Source organism: Petromyzon marinus, assembly GCF_048934315.1.
Source record: "Petromyzon marinus isolate PM22_M1 ecotype Great Lakes invasive population chromosome 77 unlocalized genomic scaffold, UKy_Petmar_22M1.pri1.0 chr77_unloc.4, whole genome shotgun sequence".
NCBI lineage: Eukaryota > Metazoa > Chordata > Hyperoartia > Petromyzontiformes > Petromyzontidae > Petromyzon > Petromyzon marinus.
This window is the reverse complement of record NW_027422624.1, coordinates 798,452-825,016: the sequence shown is the minus strand read 5'-3', so window position 1 is coordinate 825,016 and position 26,565 is coordinate 798,452. Positions and strand designations below refer to the sequence as shown.

At 49.3% G+C, this 26,565-nt stretch overlaps 1 pseudogene; it reads right to left on the bottom strand.

Annotated features, from left to right (window-relative positions):
- The window catches only part of LOC142908249 (splicing regulator ARVCF-like), a 71,865-nt pseudogene that overhangs the window by 11,246 nt on the left and 34,054 nt on the right, over nucleotides 1-26,565 (bottom strand).

Below are 26,565 nucleotides of genomic sequence, written 5' to 3'. Positions count from 1 at the left end.
TACTACAACACTACTAATATACTACAAATACACTACACTACTACTATATATACTACTAATATACTACTACACTACTAATATACTACACTACTATATATACTACTAATATACTACTACACTACTAATATACTACTACACTACTAATATACTACTACACTACTAATATACTACTACAACACTACTAATACACTACTACTGCACTAATATACTACTACTACACTACTAATATACTACTACACTACTAATACTACACTACTAATATACTACTACACTAACACACCACTACTATACTACTACTATACTACTACTACACTACTATATATACTACTAATATACTACACTACTAATACACTACTACTAATATACTACTAATATACTAGACTACTCTATATACTACTACACTACTACTACACTACTAATATACTACTACACTACTACTACACTACTAATATACTACACTACTATATATACTACTAATACACTACTAATATACTACACTACTATATATACTACTAATACACTACCAATATACTAATACACTACTAATATACTACTAATACACTACACTACTAATATACTACTAATATACTACAAATATACTACACTACTACCACACTACTACTAAATATACAAATATACTACTACACTACTAATATACTACACTACTATATATACTACTAATATACTACTACACTACTAATATACTACTACACTACTAATATACTACTACACTACTAATATACTACTACAACACTACTAATACACTACTACTGCACTAATATACTACTACTACACTACTAATATACTACTACACTACTAATACACCACTACTACACTACTAATATACTACTACACTAACACACCACTACTATACTACTACTATACTACTACTACACTACTATATATACTACTAATATACTACACTACTAATACACTACTACTAATATACTACTAATATACTAGACTACTATATATACTACTACACTACTACTACACTACTAATATACTACACTACTATATATACTACTAATACACTACTAATATACTACACTACTATATATACTACTAATACACTACCAATATACTAATACACTACTAATATACTACTAATACACTACACTACTAATATACTACTAATATACTACACAACTACTAATATACAACACAACTACTAATACACTACTAATACACTACTGATATACTACTAATATACAACTTACCCACCACACTACCAATATACTACACTACTACTGTACTACTACTACACTGCTACTACATGACTAATATACTACTAATACACTACAACTACACTACTACTATACTACTAATATACTACACTACTACTATACTACTAATATACTACACTACTACTATACTACTAATATACTACACTACTATATTACTACTACACTACTAATATACTAATATACTACACTACTAATATACTACTAATATACTACACTACTACCACTAGTAGTAGTGTGTAGTAGTTGTAGTATGTGTAGTCTAGTAGTAGGTATTAGTTGTAGTATGTAGTAGTATAGTAGTGTGTAGTAGTAATAGTAGTAGTATAGGTAGTATTACTAATACACTACACTACTAATATACTACTAATATACTACACAACTACTAATATACTACTACATACACTACTAATATACCACTAATACACTACAGATACACTACTAATATACTACTATACCATTACACCACTAATATACTACTATACTAATATACTACTACTAATACACTACTATATACACTACTAATATACTACTATACTACTAATATACTACACTACTACTATACTACTAATATACTACACTACTAACATACTACACTACTAACATACTACTAATATACTACACTACTAAAATACTGCTATATACTACACTACTACACTACTAATATACTACTAATACACAACTCTACTACTACTATGTATACTACTAATATACTACACTACTAATATACTACTAATACACTACTAATATACTACACAACTACTAATACACAACTAATATACTACTAATATAAACCTAACCCACTACACTACTAATATACTACTAATATACCACACTACTAATATACTACTACTACACTACTAATACACTACACTACTACTAAACTACTACTACTAATATACTACACTACTACTATACTACTAATACACTACTAATATACTAATACACTACTAATATACTACACTGCTACTACACTACTACTACTATACTACACCACTAATATACTACTAATACACTACACTACTAATATACTACTAATACACTACACTACTAATATACTACACTACTAATACACGACACTACTACTAATATACTACACTACTACTATAGTACTAATATAGTACTAATATACTACTAATACACTACACTACTACTAGTATACTAATACACTACACTACTACTAATATACTACTAATACACTACTACTAATATACTACTAATACACTACTACTAATACACTACTACTAATATACTACACTACTACTAAGATACTACTAATACACTACACTACTACTAATATACTACTAATACACTACACTACTACTAATATACTACTAATACATCACACTACTACTAATATACTACTAATACACTACACTACTACTAATATACTAATAGTATACTACTAATATACTACTACCAGACTACTGCTGCTACTCACACCACTCCTCCTGCTACCACAAATACCACAACTACCACAACTACCACTACTACCACAACTACCACTCCTGCTACCACACCTACCACACCTACCACTCCTGCTACCACAACTACCACGCCTCCTGCTACCACAACTACCACAACTACCACTCTTCCTGCTACCACAACTACCACTACTCCTGCTACCACACCTACCACAACTACCACAACTACCACTACTACCACAACTACCACTCCTACTACAACTACCACGACTACCACAACTACCACTCCTCCTGCTACCACAACTACCACTACTACCACAACTACCACTCCTACTACAACTACCACTACTACCACTCCTACTACAACTACCACTACTACCACAACTACCACAACTACCACTCCTCCTGCTGGCGGCTGTGGTGTTGGCCGTGGTGTTGGCCGTGGTGTTGGCCGTGGTGGTGGTGGTGGTGGCCGTGTTAGTGGCCGTGTTAGTGGTCGTGGTGGTGGCCGTGGTGGTGGTGGCCGTGGCTGTGGTGGCCGTGGTGTTAGTGGTCGTGGTGGTGGCCGTGGTGGTGGTGGCCGTGGCCGTGGTGGTGGTGGTGGTGGTGGCCGTGGTGGTGGTGGTGGTGGCCGTGGTGGTGGTGGCCGTGGTGGTGGTGGCCGTGGTGGTGGCCGTGGTGGTGGCCGCGGTGGTGGCCGTGGTGGTGGTGGCCGTGGTGGTGGTGGTGGTCGTGGTGGTGTTGGCATGCCTGGAAGTGCATCTTGGTCCAGCCGTCTTTCTTGTAGCGGCTGTGCATCTCACGGTGAGACCACAGCGCTGTGAGCAGGGCAGACGCAGCACGCAGCTCACGACTCGTAGACGTCCTGAAACACACACAAACACACACACACACACAGACACACACAGAGACACACACACACACAGACACACACAGACACACACATCTCACGGTGAGACCACAGCGCTGACGCAGCACGCAGCTCACGACTCGTAGACGTCCTGAAACACACAGAGACAGACACACACAGACACACACACACAGACACACACACATACACACACAGACACACGGAGCACACACAGAGACACACACAGACAACAACAACAACCGCCATTCGCCGCTAAGTGGCGGTAACGTCACCACGACGCTTGTGCCAGGCTATGTGCACCCTGAGGCCACGTGAAGTGTCGAACACCCGCTGGCAGGAGGTCACGGGGCAGACCCAGGTGCCACGGGTCGACTGACTGAGATGACTGGCTGATGCACCACCTGTGCCCCCTACTGTGCCAACCTGCTGTGCTTTAGCCACCGGGCGCTCAGCTCGTTGTTCTGAGCGTCGCTCCTCCCGCCCTCCGTTGTTGTTGGAGGGCGACTGCCTCCAACTGCCCAGTAGCGTCCTTCACGAGCCTCCTCCACAGAGGCCGATCTTGACACCGCTGGTACCAGTCATCGGCAAGTCCACTCAGCTCCACGTCCTCCTGTACCACATCACTCCATCTCTTCTCTAGCCCGTGCCGCGCCCGCTTAGCCCCCTCAATTCGGCCGAACAAAAGCTGTTTCGGCATGCGGTGGCTGGGCATGCGGGCTACATGACCCAGCCAACGCAGCCTTGCCCGCCGGAGGAGCTCACCGATGGGACCTTGCCCAGATCTTTCAAGGATTTGTGAGCTCCTCACAAAATCCAGTCTGGTTAAACCCAGGATGGGAGTTAGGCAGGCCAGCCTAAATGTTTCTAACCGGCGTAGATGTTCCATTAGGGGGGTCCACGTTTCGCAAGCGTAGAGAAGGGAGGGAATGACCGTGGCCGAGAAGACCTGAAGCTTAGTGCGGAGCGCCAGACCAGGTAGCTTCCACACAGCGTTACGCAACCGATGAAAAGATATTGCCGCTCGACTGATTCGGAGTGAGACCTCTGCTGTTAAACTGGAGCCAGTCATAAGCACACTGCCCAGGTATGGGAAACTCTCCACTCTCTCCACAACTGCCCCATCACCGATTGGGAATTGTGGGGGTGGAGTGTCCGATGGTACAAAATACCCAGGCAGGTGCTTAGTTTTGGTGGGGCTGATGGTAAGGCCCCACCTCTTAGTGGCACGCTCCAGTCTCAGCAGCAGCGTCTCCAACTCCTCCTCTGACTGAGCAGCTATTACCAAATCATCAGCATACATAACGTGGTTGAGCAATAGGGAGCCATCCCTTGACCGCACCCGGGCATCGATCAGCCTCCCATTATATCTGTACCATATGGAGATTCCCCCGGTACAACTATTGAAGGCTTCATGAACTACGTGGTCAAAATCGATGTTAAATAATGTGGGAGCCAGAAGACATCCCTGTCGCACCCCAAGGTGTACAGGGAATGGCTCTGACTCCCGGCCACGTAGTTTTACCCGGGCCCGCTCACCATCATGAAGGTCCTTAATGATCGTGAGCAGAGGGTCAGGTACTCCAAAAGCACGAAGAACGACCCAGAGCCCAGACCTACTGATGGTATCATAGGCCTTCACCAGGTCAATAAAGCAGAGATGTAGGTCTTGTTGGAATTCCCTACACCTCTGCTGTAGCAGACGGACAGAAAATATGGCATCTGTGCAGGACCGCCCTTTCCTGAAACCGCATTGGGGCTCCGCAAGCCTCTCCTCAGCGTGCCTGGCAAGGCGATGCTGAATAATCCTTGCCAGGACCTTTCCCGGCACACTGAGGAGTGAGATGCCCCTGTAGTTGTTACAGTCTGTGCGGTCCCCCTTCTTAAAAAGGGGGACCACCAGGGCATCCTTCCAATCCTGCGGAACCCGTCCAGTGGTCCAGACTGTTGTTATGATGTCATATAGGGCAGTCTGTGCACAAATGCCACCCTCCCTCAGCATTTCGCTTGGGAGTTCATCTCTGCCCGCTGCCTTTCCTGGTCTCAGACTCCGGATCGCCTTCAATACTTCCTCAGCAGATGGCACCTCAGCCAGCCACTCACAGGGGGTGACTTCATCCAATATTTGAGGCACCGCAGCCTCAGCAGGGTCATCCTCACTTTGTGCCACGATGTTTTCCTGGCTGAGGGATTTTCCCTCCCCCAGGACCTCACAGAAATGCTCAGCAAATCTGCGAACCTGTTCCTGGGGGTCGGAAATTGGATCACCGTTTTTTCCCCTAATGATAGTAATAGGTGTGGCGCTGCAGGTTACTTTTTTGATGGAGTTAAATAGAGATTTGTGATCACGGGCCACTGAGGCAGACTCCATCTCCTCAGCAACCCGCGACCACCACCCATCCTTGCAGCGCCTCACGGCTCTCTGAACCTCCGAGCGAAGGCTGCGGTAAGCCTCCTCATTCTCTGACGTGGGATTCTGTAGCCGATGACAGTGGGCCTGTCGCTTTTTCTCAACCATCCTGAACAACTCCTCTGTCATCCAGGGTGTCTGGGGAGGTCTGGACCGCGTACCCAAAGCAGCCATTGCAGCTGCATGAGTCACAGTCCTAAACCTCGCCCATTTACCCTCGACATCAGGAGGAGTCGGGGACGATGCCAATCCCAGCCGCAAGCGATGATGAAATTCTCGCTTGCAACTTTCATCAGATAAGTGAGACCAGGCCACTTTAGGTTGGAATGGGGTCCTGGGTGTACACCCACCACCGGAGTGGAAGAATGGCAGGCGCATCTTACAGATGACTAGTCGATGGTCAGAGGGCAGATCAGCTCCACGGTAGGTCCTGGTGTCAAGGACATGGGCTCGCATTCGCTGGTCCGTCACTATGTAGTCCAGCAGATGTTCTTGCTTGGACCCGGCATGCATCCATGATGTTGTGTGGATGCGCCGATGCCGGAACAGCGTGTTGGTAATTACAAGCCCATGGGCTGCACAAAAATCTAGCAGCCTCCTACCGTTGTTATTGAGCTGATCTGGCCCATGCCCTCCAATCACTCCAGACCAGGTGCCAGTATCATGACCAACTCGGGCATTGAAGTCACCCAACATGATGACTCTATCCCGAGGGGCCACTTTAGCCAGCACCTGTGACAGGAGGTCATAGAAGGCATCTGACTCATCGGCTTTGCCTGCATCCCTCCACGGATGTTCATCTTCGGTGGGGGCATAAGTAACCACGACCACCATTCCTCGCCTCCGGTTGATGGGAAGGCGAGCCCAAAGTAGCCTGGGGCTTACAGCTTCCCACACCTCACCGCCACGCTCCCACGCCCCCTTCATTCTTTTGTTCAAAAGAAGACCCACACCCTGTTGTTTGGCAGTCTGCTGCCCCGAGTAGAGGACTGTCCACCCCTCATGGTGGCAGGAGCCAGAGCCGGTCCACCGGACCTCCTGAATGCCGCATAGATCCAGGCGGTACCGGTGCAGCTCCCGACAGAGGAGTGGCAGCCTCTCCTCTGCAGTGAGCGTTCGAACATTCCACGTGGCCACCCGTAGTGGCTTTTCGTTGTTTCTGGAGTAGCCCCGAGGGTAGGTATTCAATCTCCTGGCTCCGCCAATTGGGGTTTGGCCAGGAGACGTCATAGACGCCTGGCCCCCCGGGGCCTCCGGCACAAGCTTATTAGTTACATATTTCAGTTTAATTCGTGGTTTTGTGGTAATTAATTGAAGGTGGAGGGGTTACCAGCCCCTCGCACCCGTCCAGAGCCCCCGTTTAGCCCCTGTGGTGGACACATACACCATGAGGGGAGGAGCCAATCAAAATTGGATCTCCCCCCACAGCGCTGTCCACGACAGAGTTGCCCGTCCGGCACACAGACACACACACACAGACACACACACACAGACACACACACACATACACACACACACACAGACACACACACACATACACACACACACACATACAGACACACACACACACACAGACACACACACACAAACACACACGCACACAAACACACACAGACACACACACACACACAGACATACACACACAGACACACACACACACAGACACACACACACAGACACACACACACACAGACACACACATCTACACCACCCACCGGGATGCGCTGATGGAGACCGCCCGCTCGATGCCCCCGGCGCTCTGAAGGTGCCGGGCGTTGTCCACGCTGCCCGTGGCGAGCTCGGCCAGGGCCCCCAGCAGGGCGGCGACGCCGTCCTCGCCCACGGGGCCCAGCGGGACGCTCGCCGACGACGCGGGGGGGGGCGCCCCCCCGACCCCCGCCTCCGGCGACACCTCGGGCAGCCTCTGCACCAGGTTCCTGGTGCCGTGGGTCCCTGGCGCAGAAACGTGGGGGGAGGGCCGTCAGCTAACCGCTGCAGCTACTGCTGCCGCTGCTCCTGCTGCTGCTGCTGCTACTGCTGCCGCTGCTACTGCTGCTGCTGCTGCTGCTACTGCTGCTGCTGCTACTACTACTGCTGCTGCTGCTGCTACTGCTGCTACTACTACTGCTGCTGCTGCTGCTGCTACTGCTGCTGCTGCTACTACTACTGCTGCTGCTGCTGCTGCCGCCGCTGCTGCCGCTGCTGCCGCCGTTCTTGTTGTGTGGGAGACGTCAGTGTTGCAGCCTCAACGTCTCCCACCCCCCCCCGTGTCTCTCTCCCCCCCCCCGTGTCTCTCCCCCCCCCCGTGTCTCTCTCCCCGTGCCTCTCCCCCCCCCGTGTCTCTCCCCCCCGTGTCTCTCCCCCCCCCCGTGTCTCTCCCCCGTGTCTCTCCCCCCCCCGTGTCTCTCCCCCGTGTACTCTCCCCCCCCGTGTCTCTCCCCCCCGTGTCTCTCCCTCGTGTCTCTCCCCCCCCGTGTCTCTCCCCCCGTGTCTCTCCCCCGTGTCTCTCCCCCGTGTCTCTCTCCCCGTCTCTCCCCCCGTGTCTCTCCCCCGTGTCTCTCTCCCCGTCTCTCCCCCCGTGTCTCTCCCCCGTGTCTCTCACCCCCCGCGTCTCCCCCCCCCTGTGTCTCTCCCCCCGCCTCTCCCCCCGTGTCTCTCCCCCACCATAACGACCCCTCCACCACCCCCAGACCTATGAGAGCCTTGTTCTTGGGGTCGCGAGCGAGTCCACGCAGAGCGTGGGCGGACGCGCAGACCACTCGCTCGCGCTCGCTCCTCAGCTGCTCCACCAGCCGCGGCAGCCCCTCCTCCTTGCGCACCACCGCACGGGCCACCTCCGCCCACTGCCAACGACGACGGTGTCAACCACACACACACACACACAGTCACACACACACACAGACAGTCACACACACACACACACAGACACACACACACACACAGAGTCACACACACACACAGACAGACACACGCACACACGCAGACAGACACACGCACACACGCAGACACACACAGACACACAGAGTCACACACACACACACAGACACACAACACACACACAGACACACACACACACGCAGACACGCACACACACACACGCAGACAGAGTCACACAACAGACACGCAGACACGCAGACACACACACACGCAGACACACACACACGCAGACAGAGTCACACACACGCAGACACACACACACACAGACACACACACACGCAGAGTCACACACACGCAGACACACACACACACAGACACACACACACGCAGACAGAGTCACACGCACGCAGACACACGCACGCAGACACACACACCCAGACACACACAGACACACACACACAGACACACACACGCAGACACGCTCACACACACACACGCACACACGCAGACACGCAGACACACACAGACACGTGCACACGCAGACACGTGCACACGCAGACACACACACGTATGCACATGCGTATACATGCACACACATGTACACACACACATGCACAGATAGACACACATACACGCAAAGATCACCCGTATAGCCTTGAAAGACTGTAGGGGCAAGTGCTGTTAGCGAGTAGCAGAGCCTGTGAAGGCCGGCACGGCACACGAGGGGGTGGGTGGCCAGACACACACACAGCACACACACACACACAAACACACACACACATATAGATACACACACCACACACATACAGACACAGGCACACAGACAGAGTCACACACACAGACACACGCAGAGACACAGACAGACAGATAGATAGATACACACACCACACACAGACACAGTCACTCACAGAGACACACGCAGAGACACACACAGACATAGATAGATACACACACCACACACACACACAGACACAGTCACACACAGACACACGCAGAGACACACATACAGATAGATATACACACACCACATACACACAGACACAGTCACACACAGACAGATAGATAGATACACACACCACATACACACACAGACAGATAGATAGATACACACACAGACACAGGCGCACACACACACAGACAGATAGATAGATGCACACACCACATACACACAGACACACACACACACAGACAGATAGATAGATGCACACACCACATACACACAGACACAGTCACACACAGACACAAACGCAGACAGATAGATACACACAGACACACACACACAGACACAGACCCCCACGCGTGAGGGTGGGTGGCAGTGCGAGCTCGCGACAGTACCTGTCCGTCACCGCTAGCGAGGGTGTAGATGGCGCTGGTGGCCGCCTCCAGCGTGATTGGGTTCCTCGACTGCTTCAGCAGAGACACGAAGGGGCGGAGTGCTTCGGGCTGGTACAGCAACTCCCACCCTATACACACACACACACACATTATATACTACACTATACACTACACACACATTATACATTATACACTATACACTACACTATACACTACACTCTCAGAGACACGTAGGGGCGGAGTGCTTCGGGCTGGTACAGCAACTCCCACCCTATACACACACACACATTATACATTATACACTACACACTACATTATACACTACACTATACATTATACACTACACACCACATTATACACTACATTAGACACTACATTATACACTACATTATACACTACATTATACACTACACTCTCAGAGACACGTAGGGGCGGAGTGCTTCGGGCTGGTACAGCAACTCCCACCCTATACACACACACATTATACATTATACACTACACACAAACATACATTATACACTATACACTACATTATACACTACATTATACACTACACTCTCAGAGACACGAAGGGGCGGAGTGCTTCGGGCTGGTACAGCAACTCCCACCCTATACACACACACACACACATTATATACTATACACTACACACCACATTATACATTATACACTACACACCACATTATACATTATACACTACATTATACACTATACACTACATTATACACTACACTCTCAGAGACACGTAGGGGCGGAGTGCTTCGGGCTGGTACAGCAACTCCCACCCTATACACACACACATTATACATTATACATTATACACTACATTATACATTATACACTACACACTACATTATACACTACACACCACATTATACACTATACTCTCAGAGACACGTTGGGGCGGAGTGCTTCGGGCTGGTACAGCAACTCCCACCCTATACACACACACACACACATTATATACTATACACTACACACATACATTATACACTACACACTACATTATACACTACACACCACATTATACACTACACACCACATTATACACTACACACTACACTATACACTACACACTACATTATACATTATACACTACATTATACACTACACTCTCAGAGACACGTTGGGGCGGAGTGCTTCGGGCTGGTACAGCAACTCCCACCCTATACACACACACACACACATTATATACTATACACTACACACCACATTATACACTACACACACATTATACATTATACACTACACTATACACTACACACACATTATATACTATACACTACACACCACATTATACACTATACTCTCAGAGACACGAAGGGGCGGAGTGCTTCGGGCTGGTACAGCAACTCCCACCCTATACACACACACATTATACATTATACACTACACACTACATTATACACTACACACTACATTATACACTACACACACACACATTATACATTATACACTACAGACACATTATACTCTACACACTACATTATACACTACACACACACATTATACATTATACACTACACACACATTATACTCTACACACTACATTATACACTACACACACACATTATACATTATACACTACACACACATTATACCCTACTTACACACTACACTATACACTATACTCTTAGAGACACATAGGGGCGGAGTACCTCGGGCTGCTACAGCAACTCCCACCCTACACACACATTATACAAACACATTATACACTAAACACACTACACTACACACTATATTATACGAACACATTATACACTACACACACTACACACACTATACACTACACTCACTATACACTACATTATACGAACACATTATACACTACACACACTATACACTACACTCACTATACACTACATTATACGAACACATTATACACTACACACACTATACACTACACTCACTAACTACACACACTATACACCACACTCACTATACACTACATTATACGAACACATTATACACTACACACACTATACACTACACTCACTAACTACACACACTATACACTACATTATACGAACACATTATACACTACACACACTATACACTACACACACTATACACTACACTCACTAACTACACACACTATACACTACACTCACTACATTATACTCCCCTCTCCTGAGTCTCAGTGACTCAGGGCACGGGAGGAGAGGGGAGGGAGCTCACCTCTGACAGGCTCCTTGCGAGGAGGGATGTCCACTTCATCGCCATCAGTACCCCCTTGTTGCCTGGGAAGGGAACCATCACACACACACACACTACCATCACTCACACACACTACCATCACACACACACACTACCATCACTCACACTCACACACACTACCATCACACACACTCACACACACTACCATCACTCACACACTACCATCACACACACACTACCATCACACACACACTACCATCACACACACACACTACCATCACACACACACAAACTACCATCACACACACTACCATCACTCACACACACTACCATCACACACACACACTACCATCACTAAAACACACACTACCATCACACACACTACCATCACTAAAACACACACTACCATCACACACACTACCATCACTCACACACACACACACACTACCATCACTCACACACACTACCGTCACACACACACACTACCATCACACACACACACACTACCATCACACACACACACACTACCATCACACACACACACTACCATCACACACACACACTACCATCACACACACACACACTACCATCACACACACACTACCATCACACACACACTACCATCACTCACACACACTACCATCACACACACACACACACTACCATCACTCACACACTCACACTACCATCACACACACACACACACCAGCTAAGGCCCCGCACACAGCTGCCGTCGCTCTGTGTTCACAAGCCACGTGGCCATCAACAAATGATAGCAGCTCAACCACGTGGCTGATATCATCATCGTCGTCATCATCGTCGTCATCATCGTCACGTGGACATTGACAGCAGCAGCAGCAGCAGCCAAAGACTCTGACCGAGCGTGGCGACGTCGACTCTGAACGTGGAGGGGACAAACGGAGGAGGAGCCGGAGACAAAATCCACGCAGCGACCACCACGGGGAGAGAGACGCAGACTGCACAGAGACAGCAGCAGCAGCAGCAGGGTCGGGGTGGAACCCACGACCTCCTGTAGACCAGGCGAGGTAGTTAACATCTCATAGTCACCGTGGTGATGATGATGAGAGAGAGACACAGACCTCCTGTAGACCAGGCGAGGTAGCTAACATCTCATAGTCACCGTGGTGATGATGATGATGAGAGACACAGACCTCCTGTAGACCAGGCGAGGTAGCTAACATCTCATAGTCACCGTGGTGATGATGATGATGAGAGACACAGACCTCCTGTAGACCAGGCGAGGAAGTTAACATCTCATAGTCACCGTGGTGATGATGATGATGAGAGACACAGACCTCCTGTAGACCAGGCGAGGTAGCTAACATCTCATAGTCACCGTGGTGATGATGAGAGAGACACAGACCTCCTGTAGACCAGGCGAGGTAGCTAACATCTCATAGTCACCGTGGTGATGATGAGAGAGACACAGACCTCCTGTAGACCAGGCGAGGTAGCTAACATCTCATAGCCACCGTGATGATGAGAGACACAGACCTCCTGTAGACCAGGCGAGGTAGCTAACATCTCAGTCACCGTGATGATGATGAGAGACACAGACCTCCTGTAGACCAGGCGAGGTAGTTAACATCTCATAGCCACCGTGATGATGAGAGAGACACAGACCTCCTGTAGACCAGGCGAGGTAGCTAACATCTCATAGTCACCGTGGTGATGATGATGATGAGAGACACAGACCTCCTGTAGACCAGGCGAGGTAGTTAACATCTCATAGTCACCGTGGTGATGATGATGATGAGAGACACAGACCTCCTGTAGACCAGGCGAGGTAGCTAACATCTCATAGTCACCGTGGTGATGATGAGAGAGACACAGACCTCCTGTAGACCAGGCGAGGTAGCTAACATCTCATAGTCACCGTGGTGATGATGAGAGAGACACAGACCTCCTGTAGACCAGGCGAGGTAGCTAACATCTCATAGCCACCGTGATGATGAGAGAGACACAGACCTCCTGTAGACCAGGCGAGGTAGCTAACATCTCAGTCACCGTGATGATGATGAGAGACACAGACCTCCTGTATACCAGGCGAGGTAGTTAACATCTCATAGCCACCGTGATGATGAGAGAGACACAGACCTCCTGTAGACCAGGCGAGGTAGCTAACATCTCATAGCCACCGTGGTGATGATGAGAGAGACACAGACCTCCTGCAGACCAGGCGAGGTAGCTAACATCTCATAGCCACCGTGATGATGAGAGAGACACAGACCTCCTGTAGACCAGGCGAGGTAGCTAACATCTCATAGCCACCGTGGTGATGATGAGAGACACAGACCTCCTGTAGACCAGGCGAGGTAGCTAACATCTCATAGCTATCACTGGGCTCTGTGCTGTTAGTAGCGAGTAGCAGCAGCAGTGCCTATGAAGGCCGGCACGGCTCACAGAGCCAGACTAAGGCTCCCACAGGGTTCAGTGTTAATCACTGAGACTCACAGAGCCAGGCTAAGGCTCACACACGGTTCAGTGTTAATCAGTGAGACTCATAGAGCCAGACTAAGACTCCCACAGGGTTCAGTGTTAATCACTGAGACTCACAGAGCCAGACTAAGGCTCACACAGGGTTCAGTGTTAATCACTGAGACTCACAGAGCCAGACTAAGGCTCCCACAGGGTTCAGTGTTAATCACTGAGACTCACAGAGCCAGACTTATGCTCCCACAGGGTTTGATATTAATCACTGAGACTCACAGAGCCAGACTAAGGCTCCCACAGGGTTCAGTGTTAATCACTGAGACTCACAGAGCCAGACTTAGGCTCCCACAGGGTTCAGTGTTAATCACTGAGACTCACAGAGCCAGGCTAAGGCTCACACACGGTTCAGTGTTAATCACTGAGACTCACAGAGCCAGACTAAGGCTCCCACAGGGTTCAGTGTTAATCACTGAGACTCACAGAGCCAGACTAAGGCTCCCACAGGGTTCAGTGTTAATCACTGAGACCCACAGAGCCAGACTTATGCTCCCACAGGGTTTGATATTAATCACTGAGACTCACAGAGCCAGACTAAGGCTCCCACAGGGTTCAGTGTTAATCACTGAGACTCACAGAGCCAGACTTAGGCTCCCACAGGGTTCAGTGTTAATCACTGAGACTCACAGAGCCAGGCTAAGGCTCACACACGGTTCAGTGTTAATCAGTGAGACTCATAGAGCCAGACTAAGACTCCCACAGGGTTCAGTGTTAATCACTGAGACTCACAGAGCCAGACTAAGACTCCCTTAAAGTTCAGGTTTAATCACTGAGACTCACAGAGCCAGACGAAGACTCCCACAGGGTTCAGTGTTAATCAGTGAGACTCATAGAGCCAGACTAAGACTCACACAGGGTTCAGTGTTAATCACTGAGACTCACAGAGCCAGACTAAGGCTCACACAGGGTTCAGTGTTAATCACTGAGACTCACAGAGCCAGACTAAGGCTCCCACAGGGTTCAGTATTAATCACTGAGACTCACAGAGCCAGACCAAAGACTCCCACAGGGTTCAGTGTTAATCACTGAGACTCACAGAGCCAGACTAAGGCTCCCACAGGGTTCAGTGTTAATCACTGAGACTCACAGAGCCAGACTAAGGCTCCCACAGGGTTCAGTGTTAAATCACTGAGACTCACAGACCCAGACTAAGACTCCCACAGGGTTCAGTGTTAATCACTGAGACTCACAGAGCCAGACTAAGGCTCCCACAGGGTTCAGTGTTAATCACTGAGACTCACAGAGCCAGACTAAGACTCCCTTAGGGTTCAGTTTTAATCACTGAGACTCACAGAGCCAGACGAAGACTCCCACAGGGTTCAGTGTTAATCAGTGAGACTCATAGAGCCAGACTAAGACTCACACAGGGTTCAGTGTTAATCACTGAGACTCACAGAGCCAGACTAAGGCTCACACAGGGTTCAGTGTTAATCACTGAGACTCACAGAGCCAGACTAAGGCTCCCACAGGGTTCAGTGTTAATCACTGAGACTCACAGAGCCAGACTTATGCTCCCACAGGGTTTGATATTAATCACTGAGACTCACAGAGCCAGACTAAGGCTCCCACAGGGTTCAGTGTTAATCACTGAGACTCACAGAGCCAGACTTAGGCTCCCTCAGGGTTCAGTGTTAATCACTGAGACTCACAGAGCCAGGCTAAGGCTCACACACGGTTCAGTGTTAATCAGTGAGACTCAGAGCCAGACTAAGACTCCCACAGGGTTCAGTGTTAATCACTGAGACTCACAGAGCCAGACTAAGGCTCACACAGGGTTCAGTGTTAATCAGTGAGACTCACAAAGGCAGACTAAGGCTCCCACAGGGTTCAGTGTTAATCACTGAGACTCAGAGCCAGACTAAGACTCCCTTAAAGTTCAGGTTTAATCACTGAGACTCACAGAGCCAGACGAAGACTCCCACAGGGTTCAGTGTTAATCAGTGAGACTCATAGAGCCAGACTAAAACTCACACAGGGTTCAGTGTTAATCACTGAGACTCACAGAGCCAGACTAAGGCTCACACAGGGTTCAGTGTTAATCACTGAGACTCACAGAGCCAGACTAAGGCTCCCACAGGGTTCAGTGTTAATCACTGAGACTCACAGAGCCAGACCAAAGACTCCCACAGGGTTCAGTGTTAATCACTGAGACTCACAGAGCCAGACTAAGGCTCCCACAGGGTTCAGTGTTAATCACTGAGACTCACAGAGCCAGACTAAGGCTCCCACAGGGTTCAGTGTTAAATCACTGAGACTCACAGACCCAGACTAAGACTCCCACAGGGTTCAGTGTTAATCACTGAGACTCAAAGAGCCAGACTAAGGCTCCCACAGGGTTCAGTGTTAATCACTGAGACTCACAGAGCCAGACTAAGACTCCCACAGGGTTCAGTGTAAATCACTGAGACTCACAGAGCCAGGCTAAGGCTCCCACAGGGTTCAGTGTTAATCACTGAGACTCACAGAGCCAGACTAAGACTCCCTTAGGGTTCAGTTTTAATCACTGAGACTCACAAAGCCAGACGAAGACTCCCACAGGGTTCAGTGTTAATCAGTGAGACTCATAGAGCCAGACTAAGACTCACACAGGGTTCAGTGTTAATCACTGAGACTCACAGAGCCAGACTAAGGCTCACACAGGGTTCAGTGTTAATCACTGAGACTCACAGAGCCAGACTAAGGCTCCCACAGGGTTCAGTGTTAATCACTGAGACTCACAGAGCCAGACCAAAGACTCCCACAGGGTTCAGTGTTAATCACTGAGACTCATAGAGCCAGACTAAGACTCACACAGGGTTCAGTGTTAATCACTGAGACTCACAGAGCCAGACTAAGGCTCCCACAGGGTTCAGTGTTAATCACTGAGACTCACAGAGCCAGACCAAAGACTCCCATAGGGTTCAGTGTTAATCACTGAGACTCACAGAGCCAGACTAAGGCTCCCACAGGGTTCAGTGTTAATCACTGAGACTCACAGAGCCAGACTAAGGCTCCCACAGGGTTCAGTGTTAATCACTGAGACTCACAGAGCCAGACTAAGGCTCCCACAGGGTTCAGTGTTAATCACTGAGACTCACAGAACCAGACTAAGACTCCCACAGGGTTCAGTGTTAATCAGAGAGACTCACAGAGCCAGACTAAGGCTCCCACAGGGTTCAGTGTTAATCACTGAGACTCACAGAGCCAGACGAAGGCTCCCACAGGGTTCAGTGGGTTGAGGGTGCTGCATGGCGTACCTGATGAGAACCAGGCGTCTGGAAGAGCAGCAGGAGGAGGTAGAGGAGGTAGAGGAGGTAGAGGAGGAGGAGGAGGAGGAGGTGCAAGGAGGTGCAAAGAGGTGGGGAGAGAGCAGGAGGAGAAAAACGATGACGGAACACAGAGGTCAGAGGTCGGCACCTCCTGTAGGTGTGGTTCTGCAGGTGTGGTTCTGTAGGTGTGGTTCTGTATGTGTGGTTCTGTAGGTGTGGTTCTGTAGGTGTGGTTCTGTAGGTGTGGTTCTGTAGGTGTGGTTCTGTAGGTGTGGTTCTAAATGGGCGGTGTGGTTCTGTAGGTGTGGTTCTGTATGGGCTGTGTGGTTCTGTAGGTGTGGTTCTGTAGGTGTGGTTCTGCAGGTGTGGTTCTGTATGGGCTGTGTGGTTCTGCAGGTGTGGTTCTGTAGGTGTGGTTCTGTAGGTGTGGTTCTGTAGGTGTGGTTCTGTAGGTGTGGTTCTGTAGGTGTGGTTCTGTAGGTGTGGTTCTGTAGGTGTGGTTCTGTAGGTGTGGTTCTGTATGGGTGGTTCTGTATGGGTGGTGTGGTTCTGTAGGGGTGGTTCTGTAGGTGTGAGTCTGTAGGTGTGGTTCTGTATGGGCTGTGTGGTTCTGTAGGTGTGGTTCTGTAGGGGTGGTTCTGTAGGTGTGGTTCTGTACGTGTGGTTCTGTAGGTGTGGTTCTGTAGGTGTGGTTCTGTAGGTGTGGTTCTGTATGGGCTGTGTGGTTCTGTAGGTGTGGTTCTGTAGGTGTGGTTCTGTATGGAATGTGTGGTTCTGCAGGTGTGGTTCTGTAGGTGTGGTTCTGTAGGTGTGGTTCTGTAGGCGTGGTTCTGTAGGTGTGGTTCTGTATGGGCTGTGTGGTTCTGTAGGGGTGGTTCTGTAGGTGTGGTTCTGTAGGTGTGGTTCTGTAGGTGTGGTTCTGTAGGTGTGGTTCTGTAGGTGTGGTTCTGTATGGGCTGTGTGGTTCTGTAGGTGTGGTTCTGTAGGTGTGGTTCTATAGGTGTGGTGCGGTGTGGTTCTGTAGGTGTGGATCTGTAGGTGTGGTTCTGTAGGTGTGGTTCTGTATGTGCGGTGTGGTTCTGTAGGTGTGGTTCTGTATGGGCGGTGTGGTTCTGTAGGTGTGGTTCTGTAGGTGTGGTTCTGTATGGGTGGTTCTGTATGGGTGGTTCTGTATGGGCTGTGTGGTTCTGTAGGTGTGGTTCTGTAGGGGTGGTTCTGTAGGTGTGGTTCTGTAGGTGTGGTTCTGTATGGGTGGTTCTGTATGGGCGGTGTGGTTCTGTAGGTGTCGTTCTGTAGGTGTGGTTCTGTAGGTGTGGTACTGTAGGTGTGGTTCTGTAGGTGTGGTTCTGTATGGGTGGTTCTGTATGGGTGGTGTGGTTCTGTAGGGGTGGTTCTGTAGGTGTGAGTCTGTAGGTGTGGTTCTGTATGGGCTGAGTGGTTCTGTAGGTGTGGTTCTGTATGGGCTGTGTGGTTCTGCAGGTGTGGTTCTGCAGGTGTGGTTCTGCAGGTGTGGTTCTGTAGGTGTGGTTCTGTAGGTGTGGTTCTGTAGGTGTGGTTCTGTATGGGCTGTGTGGTTCTGTAGGTGTGGTTCTGTAGGTGTGGTTCTGTAGGTGTGGTTTTGTATGGGCTGTGTGGTTCTGTAGGTGTGGTTCTGTAGGTGTGGTTCTGTAGGTGTAGTTCTGTATGTGTGGTTCTGTAGGTGTGGTTCTGTATGGGCGGTGTGGTTGTGTAGGTGTGGTTCTGTATGGGCTGTGTGGTTCTGTAGGTGTAGTTCTGTATGTGTGGTTCTGTATGTGTAGTTCTGTATGTGTGGTTCTGTAGGTGTGGTTCTGTAGGTGTGGTTCTTTAGGTGTGGTTCTGTAGGTGTGGTTCTGTAGGTGTGTTTCTGTAGGTGTGGTTCTGTAGGTGTGGTTCTGTAGGTGTGGTTCTGTAGGTGTGGTTCTGTATGGGCTGTGTGGTTCTGTAGGTGTGGTTCTGTAGGTGTGGTTCTGTAGGTGTGGTTCTGTAGGCGTGGTTCTGTATGGGCTGTGTGATTCTGTAGGTGTGGTTCTGTAGGTGTGGTTCTGTAGGCGTGGTTCTGTAGGTGTGGTTCTGTATGGGCTGTGTGGTTCTGTAGGGGTGGTTCTGTAGGTGTGGTTCTGTAGGTGTGGTTCTGTAGGTGTGGTTCTGTAGGTGTGGTTCTGTATGGGCTGTGTGGTTCTGTAGGTGTGGTTCTGTAGGTGTGGTTCTGTAGGTGTGGTTCTGTAGGTGTGGTGCGGTGTGGTTCTGTAGGTGTGGTTCTGTATGGGCTGTGTGGTTCTGTATGTGTGGTTCTGTATGTGTGGTTCTGTAGGTGTGGTTCTGTAGGTGTGGTTCTGTAGGTGTGGTTTTGTAGGTGTGGTTATGTAGGTGTGGTTATGTAGGTGTGGTTCTGTAGGTGTGGTTCTGTAGGTGTGGTTCTGTAGGTGTGGTTCTGTAGGTGTGGTTCTGTATGGGCTGTGTGGTTCTGTATGTGTAGTTCTGTATGTGTGGTTCTGTATGTGTAGTTCTGTATGTGTGGTTCTGTAGGTGTGGTTCTGTAGGTGTGGTTCTTTAGGTGTGGTTCTGTAGGTGTGGTTCTGTAGGTGTGGTTCTATAGGTGTGGTTCTGTAGGTGTGGTTCTGTATGGGCTGTGTGGTTCTGTAGGTGTGGTTCTGTAGGTGTGGTTCTGTAGGTGTGGTTCTGTAAGTGTGGTTCTGTATGGGCTGTGTGGTTCTGTAGGTGTGGTTCTGTAGGTGTGGTTCTGTAGGTGTGGTTCTGTATGGGCTGTGTGGTTCTGTAGGTGTGGTTCTGTAGGTGTGGTTCTGTAGGTGTGGTTCTGTAGGTGTGGTTCTGTAGGTGTGGTTCTGTAGGTGTGGTTCTGTAGGTGTGGTTCTGTATGGGCTGTGTGGTTCTGTAGGTGTGGTTCTGTAGGTGTGGTGCGGTGTGGTTCTGTAGGTGTGGTTCTGTAGGTGTGGTTCTGTATGGGCTGTGTGGTTCTGTAGGTGTGGTTCTGTAGGTGTGGTGCGGTGTGGTTCTGTAGGTGTGGTTCTGTAGGTGTGGTTCTGTATGGGCTGTGTGGTTCTGTATGTGTGGTTCTGTATGTGTGGTTCTGTAGGTGTGGTTCTGTAGGTGTGGTTCTGTAGGTGTGGTTCTGTAGGTGTGGTTCTGTAGGTGTGGTTCTGTAGGTGCGGTTCTGTAGGTGCGGTGTGGTTCTGTAGGTGTGGTTCTGTAGGTGTGGTTCTGTAGGTGCGGTGTGGTTCTGTAGGTGTGGTTCTGTATGGGTGGTGTGGTTCTGTATGGGCGGTGTGGTTCGGTAGGTGTGGTTCTGTAGGTGTGGTTCTGTAGGTGTGGTTCTGTATGGGTGGTTCTGTATGGGTGGTTCTGTATGGGCTGTGTGGTTCTGTAGGTGTGGTTCTGTAGGGGTGGTTCTGTAGGTGTGGTTCTGTAGGTGTGGTTCTGCAGGTGTGGTTCTGTATGGGTGGTTCTGTATGGGTGGTGTGGTTCTGTAGGGGTGGTTCTGTAGGTGTGAGTCTGTAGGTGTGGTTCTGTATGGGCTGTGTGGTTCTGTAGGTGTGGTTCTGTAGGGGTGGTTCTGTAGGTGTGGTTCTGTAGGTGTGGTTCTGTAGGTGTGGTTCTGTATGGGCTGTGTGGTTCTGTAGGTGTGGTTCTGTAGGTGTGGTTCTGTAGGTGTGGTTCTGTAGGTGTGGTTCTGTATGGGCTGTGTGGTTCTGTATGGGCTGTGTGGTTCTGTAGGTGTGGTTCTGTATGGAATGTGTGGTTCTGCAGGTGTGGTTCTGTAGGTGTGGTTCTGTAGGTGTGGTTCTGTAGGTGTGGTTCTGTAGGTGTGGTTCTGTAGGTGTGGTTCTGTAGGTGTGGTTCTGTATGGGCTGTGTGGTTCTGTAGGTGTGGTTCTGTAGGTGTGGTTCTGTAGGTGTGGTTCTGTAGGTGTGGTTCTGTAAGTGTGGTTCTGTATGGGCTGTGTGGTTCTGTAGGTGTGGTTCTGTAGGTGTGGTTCTGTAGGCGTGGTTCTGTAGGTGTGGTTCTGTATGGGCTGTGTGGTTCTGTAGGGGTGGTTCTGTAGGTGTGGTTCTGTAGGTGTGGTTCTGTAGGTGTGGTTCTGTAGGTGTGGTTCTGTAGGTGTGGTTCTGTATGGGCTGTGTGGTTCTGTAGGTGTGGTTCTGTAGGTGTGGTGCGGTGTGGTTCTGTAGGTGTGGTTCTGTATGGGCTGTGTGGTTCTGTATGTGTGGTTCTGTAGGTGTGGTTCTGTAGGTGTGGTTCTGTAGGTGTGGTTCTGTAGGTGTGGTTCTGTATGTGCGGTGTGGTTCTGTAGGTGTGGTTCTGTAGGTGTGGTTCTGTAGGTGTGGTTCTGTATGGGCGGTGTGGTTCTGTAGGTGTGGTTCTGTAGGTGTTGTTCTGTAGGTGTGGTTCTGTAGGTGTGGTTCTGTAGGTGTGGTTCTGTAGGTGTGGTGTGGTTCTGTAGGTGTGGTTCTGTAGGGGTGGTTCTGTAGGTGTGGTTCTGTAGGTGTGGTTCTGTATATGCGGTGTGGTTCTGTAGGTGTGGTTCTGTAGGTGTGGTTCTGCAGGTGTGGTTCTGTAGGTGTGGTTCTGTATGGGCTGTGTGGTTCTGTAGGTGTGGTTCTGTAGGTGTGGTTCTGTAGGTGTGGTTCTGTATGGGCTGTGTGGTTCTGTAGGTGTGGTTCTGTAGGTGTGGTTCTGTAGGTGTGGTTCTGTAGGTGTGGTTCTGTATGGGCTGTGTGGTTCTGTAGGTGTGGTTCTGCAGGTGTGGTTCTGTACGTGTGGTTCTGTAGGTTTGGTTCTATATGGGCGGTGTGGTTCTGTAGGTGTGGTTCTGTAGGTGTGGTTCTGTACGTGTGGTTCTGTAGGTGTGGTTCTATATGGGCGGTGTGGTTCTGTAGGTGTGGCTCTGTAGGTGTGGTTCTGCAGGTGTGGTTCTGTAGGTGTGGTTCTGTAGGTGTGGTTCTGCAGGTGTGGTTCTGTATGTGTGGTTCTGTAGGTGTGGTTCTGTACGTGTGGTTCTGTAGGTGTGGTTCTGTAGGTGTGGTTCTGCAGGTGTGGTTCTGTATGGGCTGTGTGGTTCTGTAGGTGTGGTTCTGTACGTGTGGTTCTGTAGGTGTGGTTCTATATGGGCGGTGTGGTTCTGTAGGTGTGGCTCTGTAGGTGTGGTTCTATATGGGCGGTGTGGTTCTGTAGGTGTGGTTCTGCAGGTGTGGTTCTGTAGGTGTGGTTCTGTAGGTGTGGTTCTGTATGGGCTGTGTGGTTCTGTAGGTGTGGTTCTGCAGGTGTGGTTCTGTAGGTGTGGTTCTGTATGTGCGGTGTGGTTCTGTAGGTGTGGTTCTGTAGGTGTGGTTCTGCAGGTGTGGTTCTGTAGGTGTGGTTCTGTATGGGCTGTGTGGTTCTGTAGGTGTGGTTCTGTAGGTGTGGTTCTGTAGGTATGGTTCTGTAGGTATGGTTCTGTAGGTGTGGTTCTGTAGGTGTGGTTCTGTATGGGATGTGTGGTTATGTAGGTGTGGTTCTGTAGGTGTGGTTCTGTAGGTGTGGTTCTGTATGGGATGTGTGGTTATGTAGGTGTGGTTCTGTAGGTGTGGTTCTGTAGGTGTGGTTCTGTAGGTGTGGTTCTGTAGGTGTGGTTCTGCAGGTGTGGTTCTGCAGGTGTGGTTCTGCAGGTGTGGTTCTGCAGGTGTGGTTCTGTAGGTGTGGTTCTGTAGGTGTGGTTCTGTAGGTGTGGTTCTGTAGGTGTGGTTCTGTATGGGCTGTGTGGTTCTGTAGGTGTGGTTCTGCAGGTGTGGTTCTGTACGTGTGGTTCTGTAGGTGTGGTTCTATATGGGCGGTGTGGTTCTGTAGGTGTGGTTCTGTAGGTGTGGTTCTGTACGTGTGGTTCTGTAGGTGTGGTTCTATATGGGCGGTGTGGTTCTGTAGGTGTGGCTCTGTAGGTGTGGTTCTGTAGGTGTGGTTCTGTACGTGTGGTTCTGTAGGTGTGGTTCTGTACGTGTGGTTCTGTAGGTGTGGTTCTATATGGGCGGTGTGGTTCTGTAGGTGTGGCTCTGTAGGTGTGGTTCTGTAGGTGTGGTTCTGTACGTGTGGTTCTGTAGGTGTGGTTCTATATGGGCGGTGTGGTTCTGTAGGTGTGGTTCTGTAGGTGTGGTTCTGTAGGTGTGGTTCTGTAGGTGTGGTTCTGTATGGGCTGTGTGGTTCTGTAGGTGTGGTTCTGCAGGTGTGGTTCTGTACGTGTGGTTCTGTAGGTTTGGTTCTATATGGGCGGTGTGGTTCTGTAGGTGTGGTTCTGTAGGTGTGGTTCTGTACGTGTGGTTCTGTAGGTGTGGTTCTGTAGGTGTGGTTCTATATGGGCGGTGTGGTTCTGTAGGTGTGGCTCTGTAGGTGTGGTTCTGCAGGTGTGGTTCTGTAGGTGTGGTTCTGTAGGTGTGGTTCTGCAGGTGTGGTTCTGTATGGGCTGTGTGGTTCTGTAGGTGTGGTTCTGTACGTGTGGTTCTGTAGGTGTGGTTCTGTAGGTGTGGTTCTGCAGGTGTGGTTCTGTATGGGCTGTGTGGTTCTGTAGGTGTGGTTCTGTACGTGTGGTTCTGTAGGTGTGGTTCTGTAGGTGTGGTTCTATATGGGCGGTGTGGTTCTGTAGGTGTGGCTCTGTAGGTGTGGTTCTGCAGGTGTGGTTCTATATGGGCGGTGTGGTTCTGTAGGTGTGGTTCTGCAGGTGTGGTTCTGTAGGTGTGGTTCTGTATGGGCTGTGTGGTTCTGTAGGTGTGGTTCTGCAGGTGTGGTTCTGTAGGTGTGGTTCTGTATGTGCGGTGTGGTTCTGTAGGTGTGGTTCTGTAGGTGTGGTTCTGCAGGTGTGGTTCTGTAGGTGTGGTTCTGTATGGGCTGTGTGGTTCTGTAGGTGTGGTTCTGTAGGTGTGGTTCTGTAGGTGTGGTTCTGTAGGTATGGTTCTGTAGGTGTGGTTCTGTAGGTGTGGTTCTGTATGGGATGTGTGGTTATGTAGGTGTGGTTCTGTAGGTGTGGTTCTGTAGGTGTGGTTCTGTATGGGATGTGTGGTTATGTAGGTGTGGTTCTGTAGGTGTGGTTCTGTAGGTGTGGTTCTGTAGGTGTGGTTCTGCAGGTGTGGTTCTGCAGGTGTGGTTCTGCAGGTGTGGTTCTGTAGGTGTGGTTCTGTAGGTGTGGTTCTGTAGGTGTGGTTCTGTAGGTGTGGTTCTGTATGGGCTGTGTGGTTCTGTAGGTGTGGTTCTGCAGGTGTGGTTCTGTAGGTGTGGTTCTGTATGGGCTGTGTGGTTCTGCAGGTGTGGTTCTGTAGGTGTGGTTCTGTACGTGTGGTTCTGTAGGTGTGGTTCTATATGGGCGGTGTGGTTCTGTAGGTGTGGTTCTGTAGGTGTGGTTCTGTAGGTGTGGTTCTGTACGTGTGGTTCTGTAGGTGTGGTTCTATATGGGCGGTGTGGTTCTGTAGGTGTGGCTCTGTAGGTGTGGTTCTGTAGGTGTGGTTCTGTACGTGTGGTTCTGTAGGTGTGGTTCTGTACGTGTGGTTCTGTAGGTGTGGTTCTATATGGGCGGTGTGGTTCTGTAGGTGTGGCTCTGTAGGTGTGGTTCTGTAGGTGTGGTTCTGTACGTGTGGTTCTGTAGGTGTGGTTCTATATGGGCGGTGTGGTTCTGTAGGTGTGGTTCTGTAGGTGTGGTTCTGTAGGTGTGGTTCTGTATGGGCTGTGTGGTTCTGTAGGTGTGGTTCTGTAGGTGTGGTTCTGCAGGTGTGGTTCTGTATGGGCTGTGTGGTTCTGTAGGTGTGGTTCTGTAGGTGTGGTTCTGTAGGTATGGTTCTGTAGGTGTGGTTCTGTAGGTGTGGTTCTGTAGGTGTGGTTCTGTAGGTGTGGTTCTGTAGGTGTGGTTCTGTAGGTATGGTTCTGTAGGTATGGTTCTGTAGGTGTGGTTCTGTAGGTGTGGTTCTGTAGGTGTGGTTCTGTATGGGATGTGTGGTTATGTAGGTGTGGTTCTGTAGGTGTGGTTCTGTAGGTGTGGTTCTGTAGGTGTGGTTCTGTATGGGCTGTGTGGTTCTGTAGGTGTGGTTCTGTAGGTGTGGTTCTATATGGGCGGTGTGGTTCTGTAGGTGTGGTTCTGTAGGTGTGGTTCTGTAGGTATGGTTCTGTAGGTGTGGTTCTGTAGGTGTGGTTCTGTATGGGATGTGTGGTTATGTAGGTGTGGTTCTGTAGGTGTGGTTCTGTAGGTGTGGTTCTGTATGGGATGTGTGGTTATGTAGGTGTGGTTCTGTAGGTGTGGTTTTGTATGGGCTGTGTGGTTCTGTAGGTGTGGTTCTGTAGGTGTGGTTCTGTATGGGCTGTGTGGTTCTGTAGGTGTGGTTCTGTAGGTGTGGTTCTGTAGGTGTGGTTCTATATGGGCTGTGTGGTTCTGTAGGTGTGGTTCTGTAGGTGTGGTTCTGTAGGTGTGGTTCTATAGGTGTGGTTCTGTATGGGTGGTTCT